The 14,809-nt window shown below is 36.4% G+C and overlaps 1 non-coding gene across 1 annotated transcript; it reads left to right on the forward strand.

The window, feature by feature from the left end:
• Positions 1-136: 136 nt before the first annotated feature.
• On the forward strand, positions 137-216 carry TRNAL-UAG (transfer RNA leucine (anticodon UAG)). Its single transcript has one exon. It is a non-coding gene; the product is annotated as a tRNA-Leu (tRNA).
• The last annotated feature ends 14,593 nt before the right edge of the window (positions 217-14,809 follow it).

A 14,809-nucleotide genomic window follows, 5' to 3' on the forward strand; every position in this document is an offset into this window, starting at 1 on the left:
TCAAGTCGTGACGATTTTAATTTTTGGTCGTTGCGGGAATGCCTTCAAAATTAAGGGTAGTCTTCCCTGGTTGAGCCAAATTTGTGTTCAACGGTTGAGTATAAAATGGACTCGACGCCTATGGGGCGTTTATCAAGGTAGCGTGGCCGAGCGGTCTAAGGCGCTGGTTTTAGGCACCAGTCCGAAAGGGCGTGGGTTCGAATCCCACCGCTGCCATATTTTTGCTTCAGTTTAAATGAAGTATGCATGGATGAACCATGAAAACTTTTCATTTTAATATTATTACAATTACAACTATGCAATATTCAGTTTCTAAAATTATTGCTGTGAAACTGTTGCTTTGTTGACTATACACACCCTGGATAAATATTGGTTTTTAATTATTTACTATCGAATAAAATAATAAGACACAGACTGAAAGACTAAAGTCTTTGTTTCACCGGTTTCACCAAATTTAATCACCCCTATCCTGCCGTTCAGATCATCAAAGTAGTGATAAGTATTGATAAGTTTTTAAGCGTATTGGACGCATTTTTAAATTTGGTTTTCTTTGATTACCTGCAAAACAATATAAATCAATAAATTAATCACGATTTCAGCTGAGGATCTCGGTAAAAACTTGTAATTTTACGAGTTACAAATTGAAAACGTGCCAGGCCGTTTTTGAGGTCCTGGGGCTCACACCCCCCTTTCAAAATTCTTACGATTTTCAAACACTCTTTAGAACGTGACACCCCTTTTTTAATTTCCAGGGAACCCCATCCCCATTTAAAGATTCTAGCGAGTTGCGACCTCTTCCAGTGGTCGTAATTCACGTGGTACACATGAACTTCAAAGTTGAAAAATTCCAAAATTTTCAAACTTTTTATTCATCTTTTCAACACGTTTTAACTCGTTGAAATCGATTCTCCAATGTAAGCGGCTCGGTGCGGCGTGATATTACTTTGAAAAAATCGTTTTAGCTTTTCTTTTGCTAGTACTGATCGCCGTTTCTTGCTTTTAAATTTTCTATTCAATGTATTTATTGTATTGACCATGTCAAGAATAAACAAGAATATAATATATAATAATTGGAAAATAAACCAAGAGGTCACTGATGGCAGTTTTGGCGAAATAAATTAATTTGCTGAACGTTTAGAAATCAAGTATTTTACAAATTTTCAAGACATTGACTAAAATAATTGACTAATTTAAGGAAAAATTTATTAGTTTTTTGATCTCGTGAGCGCCGGCATATAATGTTCACGTTTGATCAGTCAGTCTTACGTGTGTCTGTATCAAGTAACAGGTGTTTTTCATTCCTCTGCGCCAAGTGCCATAAATTAAATTCCTACTGACCATACGCAACAACGAATCCTTGGAAACTTGGGAAATAAAAATTTTTTAAATTCTGGGTAGTCTCCATATATCGGAGAGAAAACTTTCTTCCCGCCTATTTGACATATGAAGAAATACCTAAACCTCCACTTATGCCATCTAGAGCAAAGGAGACCATTGTCCCTAATTTTTTGATAGCAGGTGCACCTTTTCCAAACGGCGAGTGAGCCCGCATCTGTCTGCACAAACAAAGCACTTCGCCCACTCGCGAAATAATGAATGAAGTGCCATCAGTTTCGAAACGGGTCGCAGGTTTCTCCGCTGGTAAATAAAGGTGCACGCATGTAGTAATGACAAGTAATTAACCTCTGCGCTGAACGAAAGAGAAATATATGCACTTTTCTCTCTTTATTGGGCCATCTCGCGTGACGCAAAAGCAAACGGAGCATTGCACTCTCGAGTGGAATGTCCAGCAAGCGCACCAGTTTCAAATTTTCCTACTTCGTAATCCGAGTGTTACGCAAATCAAGCGCATTCATTGAAATTGGATCAGTTCTTAAACGACTGGTTTTAGTTTGGCCAGAGTTTTTTTTTAAGGAGCGTGCAGTGCGAGCATGCTGGATAATTAGAGTGCGGCGTGAAAATAAATACATGCAGGCGCTCATGCTTGTAATATAGTTTGCTTCCGAGAAGCGACAATAAATTGCTCATGGGATATTGCAAGTCAGTAAATCGTATAATTCAATAGCACTCTGGAATTTGAGTGCTGAGAGAAATAATACACTGCAATAAGGAAACTTCTCTTTATTGTTTGAGTACATGCAAGTCCCCCCATAACCATCATATTTCCAATATTTGGAAATTGGATATATTGAATTAAAATGGTATCAATTTCAGATTTTTCTTTAAATTTGTTGACTGTTTTAAGACTGGTTTTTAGTGCAAAATAGGTAATTTTATACGGGGTTTTTATATACCAATTTAAAAAAATACAAATGGTTCGCTATCAAAATATCTAATACATAGTTTAGTCGAAATTACGATGAAAATTTATTTTTCTTGGTGAGTATTGAACAGAGAATGCAAGGAATAATTATTTTTAATTTTCTTGCAGACTGCAAAATGAGAGAGTGAGTGATATTTTCTGTTTTAAAATTAATTGAACGCCTGTTTAAATCGTAATTAGTAATTATTATAGTCGTATTTTTTAGTTTTATTTTCCTTTATCGTATATGCCATTGAAATGGCATAATTATTTCCATGCCGTAAATATGTAAGTGATTGAATTTAAACTGAATCACAAACTGAAATAAAAACCATTTGACTAAAAATTCAATCAAAAATATTTTTCGGGTAAAAAAATTAAAAAAAAATCAAATTGAGAGAAAGATTTGACGCAAAATATAATTATGTACTTGTTTTTCTTCGACTTCAAGCCGGTTTAGACTGCTTGCAAATGATTTTTAGACACTTTAAGACGTGTTTAGAGGTTATAGACGATTTTATGTGTGGTTCAAATGGCTTAAAATTGCTTAGTAAAAATTGCCGATCGTCTAAAATTCCCAGCCTTACTTTAAGACTGGTTTTTATTAAAACAGGTATTCCTTATATCATTGTACGTTTAATAAATAAAATGGCAAAATTAACCGACGTTTTCCTTGAACCGTTAAACAGGAATGCGAAAATTGAATTGTGCTGAGCAATTTATCTTGATAAAAAGCGTTTCCATTTATTTCTTTTTTTTTACTTAACACTTACAGTACATAAATTAGTGTTCTGACTTCGCACAATGGATTAGTTTTGGTCGAAAAGTTATTATCCATTACCATAAGCGGTGCTTTCTATTCACAGTCAGTCTGCAACCAACCGTAATCCGCGCACGTTTTAGTAAATAAATTTTTACATGAAGTGCTTTTAAGCCACAATAATTAGTGCTCCGTTCATTTGTAGTTTACAAATTGCTTTTTCAAATGAAACAATTATTCACGGTTTCAAAATCATAATTTGCCAATCAATTATTAGTGAAAGAGAAAGATGTATCTTTCTATTTGAGCGGATTGTGAGTAACGCGTGAAATAACAAACATTTTACGGGTCGCTGACTTATACTCCACGCGTAAACACTCTTGTATAAAAATCTACAATTCTTGTTTAACCACTTTTACACCTCCGCTTATCAAGAAAATATTAACTTTGTTAACATCAATTTAATGGCAACTTGATCAAGACGAGGAAGTTGTGGCATCGCTCGCCCGCAATTTAGGCTTTCCGAAAGGAGTGTGTGCAAAATATTTGATTTCAGAAGAGATAATCAATTCCACGATTGGAGAAAAGTCGATTGCGGTTTACTGTAAAAATGATCAGCGCGGCACCGTTCATCGCGCTGGCGTGCTCACAAAAGTGAAGCAACCAAAACCCAAACCACGCGGAATCAAACACGACGGAATACTCCTACTGCTGCCAACGCACACATCTCGTTAATTTCGCTCGCATACCACTCTTAGGTTGTGATTTTGCACGGTTTTTCTTATATATGGTAAGCACTTTCTAAATTAATAAATGTCCTCAATAAATAAAAAAAATCTAAATTTACCGACATATGCGATTTTACGAGGACTTTGGATTTCGATTTTTTTTAATTTAAACGCATTTTCTTTACTTATTCAGCTATCTGAAGTCGAGTGGTGTGCAATTCTTTTAAATCTGATCGTCAGGAGTCACATTTCCAAAAACTTCGTATCGCTTATCTCGTCTTCTTGTTCAATATCTTACTGATGTAGTTTCACGGGGATTAAAATTAAAATCCATTGTGCAATGAGGTGCAAACAACAAAAAAATTGTATAAAATTACGGTTTTTAGGGTAAAAAAGGAGGTTTGGAACTCTTAGTCTATTTCGCCTATCTAGAGTTGAGACTTGTCTAGCGGCGTGCATTTTTTTTAAATCTGACCATGAGGGCGTCTTAACATTTTTAAAAACCAAGCAAGCACCAATTATGTATTTTTATTTTTTAATAAAAAAATCACATGAAACGCTATTCCAGATTCTAAATTTGTACGCTCTACAAGATGTCAATATCAAAAGCAATAAATTTCAAAATATTCATTTTCAAATTCGAGTTCTATTTTAAAACTCAATTTTGAGCTTCCACTTTGAGGTCAACTAAAAAGTTGCTTCACTTAACGAGACAAGTTCAACGGTGACCGAGTTTTTATTCTAGTACCGATTTGATATGATTTGAAGAAAACTCAAAAATTCAAAATCTCGCAATTCAAGTTAACAGTCAAATAGGACCTAGTTTTCATCAAGATACTCAGAGCCCTGTGAGTCCTCTACTGGAAATAGATTCAGCAGGGTTTAATATCCAATATACCTTCAAAAATTTCGAATATATAAAGCTAGAAACAGAATTTCTGACTAAAAACAAACCAAAAACTATTTTTCTCTCACCTAGAATGGCGTGAGATCCAAAAATTTGGTTAATGTCAAATATATTTTAGCCGTTTAGGTGATTTTATATCGTTTAAATTCCTTAGAATTGCATGAATCGTGCATACTTGGTGTTCCTATACAATGATTGGAAGCGCAGAACAAAAAAATTGTTCTCATTTTGGTAAGAGATTTTCTCTCAAGTAATTGCGTTAAAATTGTGTCAACTCCCAACATGTGTAATTCTTTCAAATTACAAAATGAGCCGCGCAATGAATCGTCCGAGAATGAAGCAATAACCGTAACAACTTATTCCTGAACGGCTTAATTTTAAGTATGTGAGATAAACGCGTGCGCGCGCGTATATATGTTTTAACGGGATTATATATTGGAAGTCGTTAAGCGCAAATTGTACGAAATCGAGCGCGTCCAGCAGTAATGTGAAATTAAAGTGTTGCTCTGCTGAATGGAGCGGATCCGAATATTTCTTTCTTTATTCGCACACATCCTCTCGATGGCTGCTGGTAATCTCTGTTTCGGGGTCTGCCAATTACCCAGATAAACGGCGGGGCACAAAGAATTGGTGTCAGATCGGCCGCGCGGCTGCATTGTCCGAGAGTCGATTGGGTTGCGTTTGTTGTGATTTAGGAGAAAGTCGCGCCGGCGATTGGTTCTTTTATTGTGATGTTTTCGTTTCGGCGGCACGATCGGAGGCGCGATCAGCGAGAGAAAAAGAGAGAGAAGCAGAGCAAAATTTACTTTCATATTAATGAAGTGGGCTGCGCATAAGCAGATGCCAGCAGCCGTGCGTTTCGATCTTTCGCACTCAGAATACAAGCGATCGTGGTGGCCAAAGGGTTGTCAGTCGAAAGTAGACTGTTTTCATTATGTAGATGCGCGAGGCGCTAAAGTTCGCTGTATATTGCGGAGAGAAGATGATAGTAAAAAGTAAAAGATTAGCCGTCACTTTTACCGTCGCTTTCTCGCGAAAATAGTGACAGGACAATCAGATGAGAATTTCGGTTGCTCGGTTGGTTTGAATTTAAGAGATTTAATTTTGGTTACAACAAGCGATAAACCCAATAAACTTAATAAATTGCAATGTATTTCTTATTCAACATATCTTTCAAATTTCTTATAATGGATCATAATTTAATTTTTACACTGCAAGAGAAGATTGACTTCCATATTTTTATATGTGAATTCAAGTAAATTTATTTCTTTTTTATGTTTGTTTCAACAAGTAAATTGACAAATTTAATTTTTATCTCTTATTAATGCAATTAAAAACTAAACTATTTTATTAATTACATAAGTAAACTTTAATCTTAATTGGTTAAAAATACCTAATTTTAACTTACTTTTGTATTATTTGTATTCTGTCGTTTTTCATGTTGATCTTAGCTCTGCAAATAAAACCAAACCTATACATTCATTGTCTTCAAACAACCAAAACGGATTCGATTGTTCCAAACTTAATTACCAAATTTGAACCATGAACACTAATGTGCTTAAAGATATTATATAAAATTAATATATGCTTTCCTGATACTTACCCTCTACGGTTTAATTTTCTCTTGGAAGGGTTTGAAAACCCTTCCATGAAAAATATGCTCATTTTTGTAAGAGAGAAAGTGCTGAAAAATTGAATTTATTTTTGCAATTGATTTCAAGAAATACGTACGCTGAATAAGTTTTGATTTAAATCAGAGTTAAATTAATACACTAATAATATTCCCAATTCGGCAAATCCTTGCACACCTCCCGTGTTGTAATAGGGGAATTAAATAATTTGGTTATGCGCTCGAGAAGAAATCGATTTTACAATGGCTACTATCCCTGAGGCAAAAAACTGGGAATGGAGAAGGCCTAAGAATTGTTAGCAAAAATAATATCAAACGTACTCAACCTACCCAGCCTTTGCGAAATCGTTATTAATTGAATTACCACAGCATTTTTCCTTTTTCAAGATAAATAATATAGCTTTTATTTCTCAATGGGAGAAAATAAATATCTCGATCGGCACTTTTCTCCATTAAAATCCTCTTAATTGGGTGGCAGTTGGCAACATTGAAGAAGGTAAACGAATTTTCTGTTCCAAGAAATTCCATTGTCTTTTCCCTCTTTAAAAATAGCTGACAGTTAATTTGTTGTAAAAGGGTGTATTTTTATCACAGGAAGTCTAAGTTACTCGTTCTCTCTTTTCGTTTGTATTTGTACTTATTGTCAGAGATAAGTGCCGGTAGACGGTTTCAATGATTACGGATTTTCTCTGCATGGATTTTGTTTTGGAGGAAAATTGCTGCTGATCCAATGCCTGCAGAAACAGCTGCTGTACAGTACAATAGCGTGTAATATTAATATTACTTTTCTTTTACAATATTTTCAATTTATTTCGCCTTTCATAAAATTATTTTTATTAAATTTATCCCATGTTTTTTTCTGTTTGAAGAACGAAAAGTTCGATAATTATTAAAGGAATAGGCACTCAATAAGAAAAGACTAATGTTCGTCAAAACCACACTTGAGCCTTTCTTTCCCCGCGGATAATGGTTGGAAAGCTCGTCAGCATTTGGTTGGGCGGCCAGCATAATTTTTTCAGTTAGGGTCGATGAATCCGGTGAATGAAAGTAGTCGCGAGCGCACGCGGCGCGAATGTATGCAATTAAGCCAAACCAGTTCAAATAGAGGAAGACAGGCACTGCAGGTGTACACACGTCGAGTAAAAAAATGAAAATGCACGCTGCTTCCTGAAGTGAAATCATATCATGCGCTTCCACTCTATTATGTCGCGTCTGTAAAAATGTTAGCTCGCGGCAAGTCCGCGTGTACTACAACAGGTTAGCATTGTGCGCCGCCGGACGCACACACGCTCGCTGAATGCAAATTAAAGAATTTGTCGCTGATGTGCGTGCTGCGAGATTAGCTAAACTCGGTTTTTATTCATTAAATTTAAAGTGCTTCAGACTGAGTTAGGCAACATCACGTACGTTTGCAATTTGAAAAGGACGTGGACCTCTTGCAAAAATGCCAGCTGGTGTGGATTTGCAAATTAACTTAACTCCGTCTGGAATGCCATAAAGCCAAATAAGTTGTTTTCATACCAATTCTGCGAAGATTTTAACAGTTAATGCGAATTTAAAAATAGACTTCAGTGGTTTTCCGGAAATTTGATTAAGTGTAAAACTGCCCAGTGATAAAAATAGGAAATTTAAGAAAATTTTCATTTTTCAATGCAAATATTTCACAAAATTGCTATGTTTTGAGGGAGATCTTAAGGCTTAGAAAATGAGCTCCATTATTTAATCAAAGGGTGGTGCGATATAATTTTCATCAGTCTTAAGCTAAACACTGAATCTATAGGACGGTATGAAAACCAAAATTCTTCCAATATAACGCCTTCCTTCAAAAAACCTCAACCAATGAACGCACTAAATTCAAAAAATCTTGAAATAAAAACCAGAACCTAACTTTTGGTTTAGTCTTTGCACCTCTATTCTAGTTTTGTGAGTCCGTGATGATAGTTTAAAATAAATTTGGGACATTCTTGATTGATCATAGGCTTTATCTGTCAGGTTAGACGTTTCCTGCGAAGAATTTCTGTTTTCCAGGGGGTGAAAAAGGGTTCTATACGGGTGGCACCCTTTCGATTACTTTAGAAGTTTTATTAACTATTATTTTAAATTTTCATAAAAATAAAAAGATCGTTCACAAGAAACTACATAAAAAATTAAACCGGGAACCTTGCAAGAGAACTTTATTCAAATCCACAAATCACGTTTTTTTATATTTTTTTACCACAAATCTGACTGCTTGGTCTTTCCATTCCTAAATGTCACTTGCCGCGGTGCACCAGGAAATGCTGACCCAGCTAATAAATCTTTCAGATGCCTTCCTAAATATAAAGAAACTGTTTCCTAGCAGCAACAGACGCGAAAGAAAAATAACAAATCATAAAATTGATGATGCGAAAAATCGCGCCGTCAACGCTTTAAATCATTATCATTAACAAAAGCTTTTCGCTCTCTCAGGGTCTTTGAACCTGGTCAGACGAGATTAAAGAATTTTAAGAAAGTTACACGCGCAATCCGCTCGCATCCAACGCACTGCTGTTATTTATGATTAATAAATGGTCTGGTTTTCGCACTTGGCGGTGCATTCAAATTGGACCAGCGAAAGTTGTCCCTGCGCTTTCGTTAATTAATGCCGGCTGACGTCGAGCGTACTTTTTTACAAAGTCAAATAAGGTATTAAGACCTTGCCCATAATTGTGCCACTCGACAGGTGGGAGACTTAGGCATGGACCGCTTCGGAGGGCACTGACTGAGATATTGCCAAACTGAGACAGCAGAGAACGGTGCTTAAATACTACATGACAAATTGGTGAAATTGCACGTATCCCACGCTCCATTGTAAAATTTTCTGTCTTGACAACCACCGATGATGATTCACTTATAATAACTGTGAGCAGGAAATCATTTATAACTTTATTTGGAAGATTCATTGTGTTAAAACCATAGAAAACTTATTATATGCCACCATTGTCTGTGGAGAAAGGTGTTTATTGTGCGGTCGGGAATGCTCTTATCATCAATTAGGGACATCTTTAACTGTTGCTAACAAGTCGTTTAATAAACAGCTCTAGGCCTGATGTGCATGTGATTGATGGGAAATAAATTCCAAGAATAAATTTATTGCATATCTAACACACTTTCATGTCTGCAGAGCCTCAAACAGTAGAAATAAAATGCCTTGAAATGCTATGCGTTGGAATTTGTCAGTTTAAATTAAATAGTTGAAAAATTATTGTAAAGTGTGGCCCATTTATATAAGATCTGTCCAATATTTGTAAAGAGAATGTGTATTGCAACACTGAAAGTGAGATAAAATGTATTCAAATACACAATTCTCTCACGAATCAAGACAATAGTTTTTTTTGCAGTAGCACATCATTTGCATAGATGTGCGTATCTTTTATTTCGTGTGGCCAAAGAGGATATGACAAGAAGACATGCAAATGATTGGGCGTCAGCCAAACTGGGTGCAAAGCCAGACGGCCCAAGTGCCGCGTCTCATAAGAAATGAAGAGGAAGTGGGAGGCACTGATGATTCCTTTCAAAGGGTGTCCAGTTGAAGAAAAGCCAAAATGATTAACGACACTTTCAGCGAGTAAAAAATTATACAATAAATTAAACACCAAGCAGTTTCAAACCACGTATCTTGAGTGTATTAATGAGCTATGCGCCATGTTACTGCCACCAAGACGATTTTTTTTATTATATTTCTAAAAACAAAAATTGCTTGTTTAGTACTGGTATTTTTTGTTCATGATTTAAAATTTCTAATTAGATACTTTCAATGTTCAACAGAAAAAAATCGTTGTCTCGAAAGCTCTGTATAACTTCAATTAAATGTTTTTAAATTTAAACAAAATAAAACCAATAGCAAAATAAAAAAAAACACGCGTAGCTTTTTTACTTAATAAATTTTTAGAAGCACAGTAAAGTACAATTAGGTGTGATTTTTGGGGTGCAATTTCTTAATACAATAATTTTTAAGTAATGCATGGTTTTCGTATTTTTCTTTGCGTTTAAAAAACAAGTTGTAGAAAAAAGAGCCTTTATATTGCTAAAAAAAACCACTGAACAGTATTTATTTTCAACTGTCAAACCTAATTTAATTTAGCATTGTATAAAAAAGCAATTAACTGTCGAGCCTAATAGTAATGCCAACGCGCTGCAGAAAAACCGCAAACAATAATATCTCACCATTGAACAGCACACAAAGAAAGAAATACGACAAGCGCCACCGCGGTATCGTAGGAGATTGGATCATTTCAAGGCGCACGCAGTCTTGAATGTCGCACATTTGCACACTCATCCATCTCAAATGCTCTCTGTGCACACGTGGTTCTGTATGAGTAAACGTGGATAATTAATCAGCACACAGTTGCGTATTTGGAGGGCATCCCCTTGAACGCGCAATCGAGATCGTGTTCGATGTCGGTTTCGCACAGATGCAGGCTGCGGGTACGCTATATGACTGTATTGTTGATAGATATTATTGCAGCCCCACATATTAATGATACACGAGATATAAAGCTAATATAGCACAATGTTCTCAAGTGTCGCGCGGATTGGCAGGCGTGTCGCATTGTATGCGTCTCAGTCGCTGCACGTCATTCGCGATTTTATCTTCGTGATTTAATTCTGGTAGCAATCTGATTCGCCGTCGGAATACTGAATGAGATACACATGCGTGTGCCCTAAAATTTGACCTTGAGTGACATAATTTTATTTTGGGCGGTCCGCGCTGCTCACACACATGGCCCAAAGGTGACATTTTATCGATTCGTGTCTGCGATTGACAACATTTATTTCGGATAAAGTAGGCCATATGTCTGGTGAAAATATATTTTATCTGTTATTTATGGTGAAATTGATGATTTGAAATATTATTGATTATTTTTTTATTTAATAAATCACAGCTTTCCTCAGAGGAAAATAAGAATAAATAATAATTGGCTGAATTATTTGACATGGCCAGTTTTGCAGTCTATTTCAATGCTATGTTAATTTGAGATGAATATCTGTTTTGAAAATTCTTAATAGATGGAAAACCAAATTTTATTATTCATTTTTAAATCTGAGTTACATTTCGGAAATTTGATTTTACGGACCTTGACCTCTTACTTAATACTTAGAGGTCGACAGCAAAGTTGTTTCATTTGACGAGACGGAGTTTAACGGTTTTCACCAAATGGTTTAAGAAAGGTTATAACTGAAAAATCCCGGGTTTTTATCTGTGAGAGTGTCTGGGGTTTCCCAACAGAGATTTGCCGGTCAACTAGGACAAAGTCGTTGCAACAACAACAAAAAAGTAAGAAAATATATTAGTCTACCAAGGATATAATTAAATCTCTTTTGAAAATTTTAGACACAATTTTATAAATAAATTTTCTTTATTTGTTATTCCTTCAACTAACATAAAACTTCAGAGCTCCTGAATTATTTAGATTTTTATGTTGAAAATATAAATGTATTTTACCAGGGCACACTTGGTGCATTTAATTATTTTGAATGAAAAGTGTTCCACGTTTTGGTCGTTGTGATGTTTAAAGAGAAGGTCGTGATGAGTAGGAGAGGCACAGAAGAAAAATTATGATTAATAAATTCCACTTTCCACCTGTCTGCCTGAAACTGCCTGCCTGCGTAATGACGGCTCCCGCGTTTCTTTGTTATTCATTTTCATCAATTTCTCTCAAATTTGCAAATGAGAAAGCTAAACGGCATCATTAAAAGTCACGGAATATAATTTCCCGCATGCACACGAAAGTCGCCTGGCTCCTTTTTCCAATCACGTCCGCTGACATTGCAATCAAACATGTGAAAATTCACGCTGATAATCACACATATTAACCTAGCTGAATAGAGAGAGAATCGTGAGGATCGGAAAGATGAGACGTCGTGTGCTTTTCAAGGCGCAAAGAGCAAGTGAAATGCCTTTCGTCCCGAGAGTGATTCGATTTCATGCAAATCTGTCGAGCCGTCAGCGGCACACATTTTTCTCTCCAAGCTGCACGCGTGTATGAATGTATTTTAATTTGTTCTCTGCTTTGAATGGATTTGCTTTGGGAGAATTTTGAGGCCTCTCTTCGGCTGCAGAATAGTGAAAGGATGATGCTGCAGGAGTTTTTGCTAAGGTTAAAAGCTCGTAGGGGAACAAATTGATTTTTAATCAATTTCTGGACATGAAAATTACTCGTATTATAGTTCAAGGGTTTTTAAAAATGAACTTGAGAAAGCCCCACTTACTTCTGAGAAAGCCATTTCTAATTGTGAAATTGATTAAAAAAAAGTTAAAACACCGTCTAAAATCAAAAGCAGATTTAAAATTTTCTGGATTTTTTGCCTCTTAATAAGTTTTTGTAGCACAGGATGTTTACATTAAATTGGAATGGCTTTGAGAGATTTTTGAGGTCTCTCTTCGCCGCTCTTCGGCTGCAGAATAATGCAGCCGAATAGTGAAAGGATGCTGCTGCTGCAGGTGAGTCTTTGCTTTTTAGAGATGAGTCTGGAGATGACCGCCGCCGGCAAATCACGACTTTTATCCTCGGCAGCTCAGCGTTTGTCCTTTTTGCTCCATTCTGCTGTTCTCCTGCTGCAACTTTCACATCTCCGCGCGTAACCTCTAAGAATGAATTAGCCGCTGCACAGCAACTGCCGCATGTGTGTGTGTGTGTCTTGCTCCTTTTCGCCGATTCGCAAACAAAAACAGGTGTGACCGACCTTTTCTGAGCGAGTGCTATTTCAAAAGAAGCAGACGCTCCATTCGCAATCGCATTGCCATTTCAAAACCGAGATTCTGCTCCTGCAGATCTGCAGAGACGAGACGCGCGCGGTGCTCTCACTTTCGAGACATGTTGTGCGATTCACCGAGAGATATTTGTGCCCGTGGCCTGACCTTGAAACAACTGCAAAACCAGCTCTCCAGAAGAGAAAAAAATGGCAAGAGTATAATTTACATTTGGGCCAATTCGGACATAAAGGGTTTGAGAGAAAAGTGGCGACGGGCCTGAAAGTTTCTATCGGCGAAAATATACTCATCCTTTCCCAAATGATGCAAATAATGTATAATTAATCCATAGGCAATTGCGATAATTACAAGGCGAAAACGTAAAGAGAGTGACTGGGTGACCTTTAAAAATCGTTTTACAGCTTGAAGCAAAAACACATCGTGGAATTTTGCGGAATAATTGGTAAAAATATTGCTTATGTACCAGTTTTATTAGCTAAAATATAAATAGTTATTGCGGTACTTAATTAATTTCGTCGGTGATTTTGTTTGTTTATGATGAGATAAAAAATAAAAAAATATATTCGTCTCTATACATACGCAGGAAACGGAAATTTTCTTATGCAAATTTTTTAATTGGCAAAATGACAATTTATATTTTATCTTTATAAAGAACTTTTCCCGTTTATTGGGATATCAATATGAGTAATTTTTTAACCCTTTGAAATAAAAAATACATCAAATATTTTTTCTCCTGCAAAAGGAGTAAAATTTTCCACATAAATCTTCACCAAAAGTCATTGATTTCAGAATCTGAATTCTATTTTCCAAGTCGAATTATTATTGCCGATGTATGGCTCCAACAATTGTACAAGTTGGCAAGGTGGTTGCCCAAATATGGAGTTGCCAAAATAAATTCGTGCCACACAAGGCCAGGCCAAAGGAGAGACACACATAATAAATCGAATCTCATTCTGCATTCCGCCAGCGACTGAGTGCCAAGATTGTGCCCACCTTCGCTTGTTCCTTGCATTTCATTACGGCCTTTTAGACAATTGCTTTAACTGCGATCAAAGCAAAAGGTTAAAAATAGTGCTACAACCTTGATTGTACTCGAACGACCGGTCGATCGATGAATTAATGCGATCAAATGCATTAAGCATGTTTCAATAAGTGCTGCGCGGAAATCTGAAAAACCAGTCGTATTATAAACGATTAGGTCAGGGTGATAACGCACTGGAAAAACTGGCTTTTGTTCTTAAAGTGGATCTGTGCTGCATAAGGGCTGAGCCCAGGCTCTGAAAACAGAGTTCAGAAATGTCCAAAATCACGCTCTTTGATCTTTAGAATTTCATAATTCGGTTCTCTAACAAATTCCAAAATGTGTCCCGTAAAATTCTTTGTTGGATAGGTTATACAACCCCCAACCGCCCCCTTGGCCCTCGATTGTAGTCCACGGGGCGCGCACGGGACGAAAAACCTTCCATTTTTTCTGTTAAAATCACCCATGGCTCCAAATCAACCAAAACCTGGCGGAAAACTTAATTTGCATTGTTCTTCATTGAATCACGGGGTTTCATCCCCCGGCTCCGATGCCCCAAACCCCCTCACTATAGTTCGTGGAACTGAAACAGCGCCAAAAAATTGGATCACCAACTAATTGAAGTCATTAATAATAAATAAATTGTAATTCTTATCCTGTATCGATCCACTTTAATTCATTAAATAATTACGGATGGTGTGGAAATGAAAAAAATGGACGCTGCACAG

Source organism: Cloeon dipterum, chromosome X (assembly GCF_949628265.1).
Source record: "Cloeon dipterum chromosome X, ieCloDipt1.1, whole genome shotgun sequence".
Taxonomy (NCBI): Eukaryota; Metazoa; Arthropoda; class Insecta; order Ephemeroptera; family Baetidae; genus Cloeon; species Cloeon dipterum.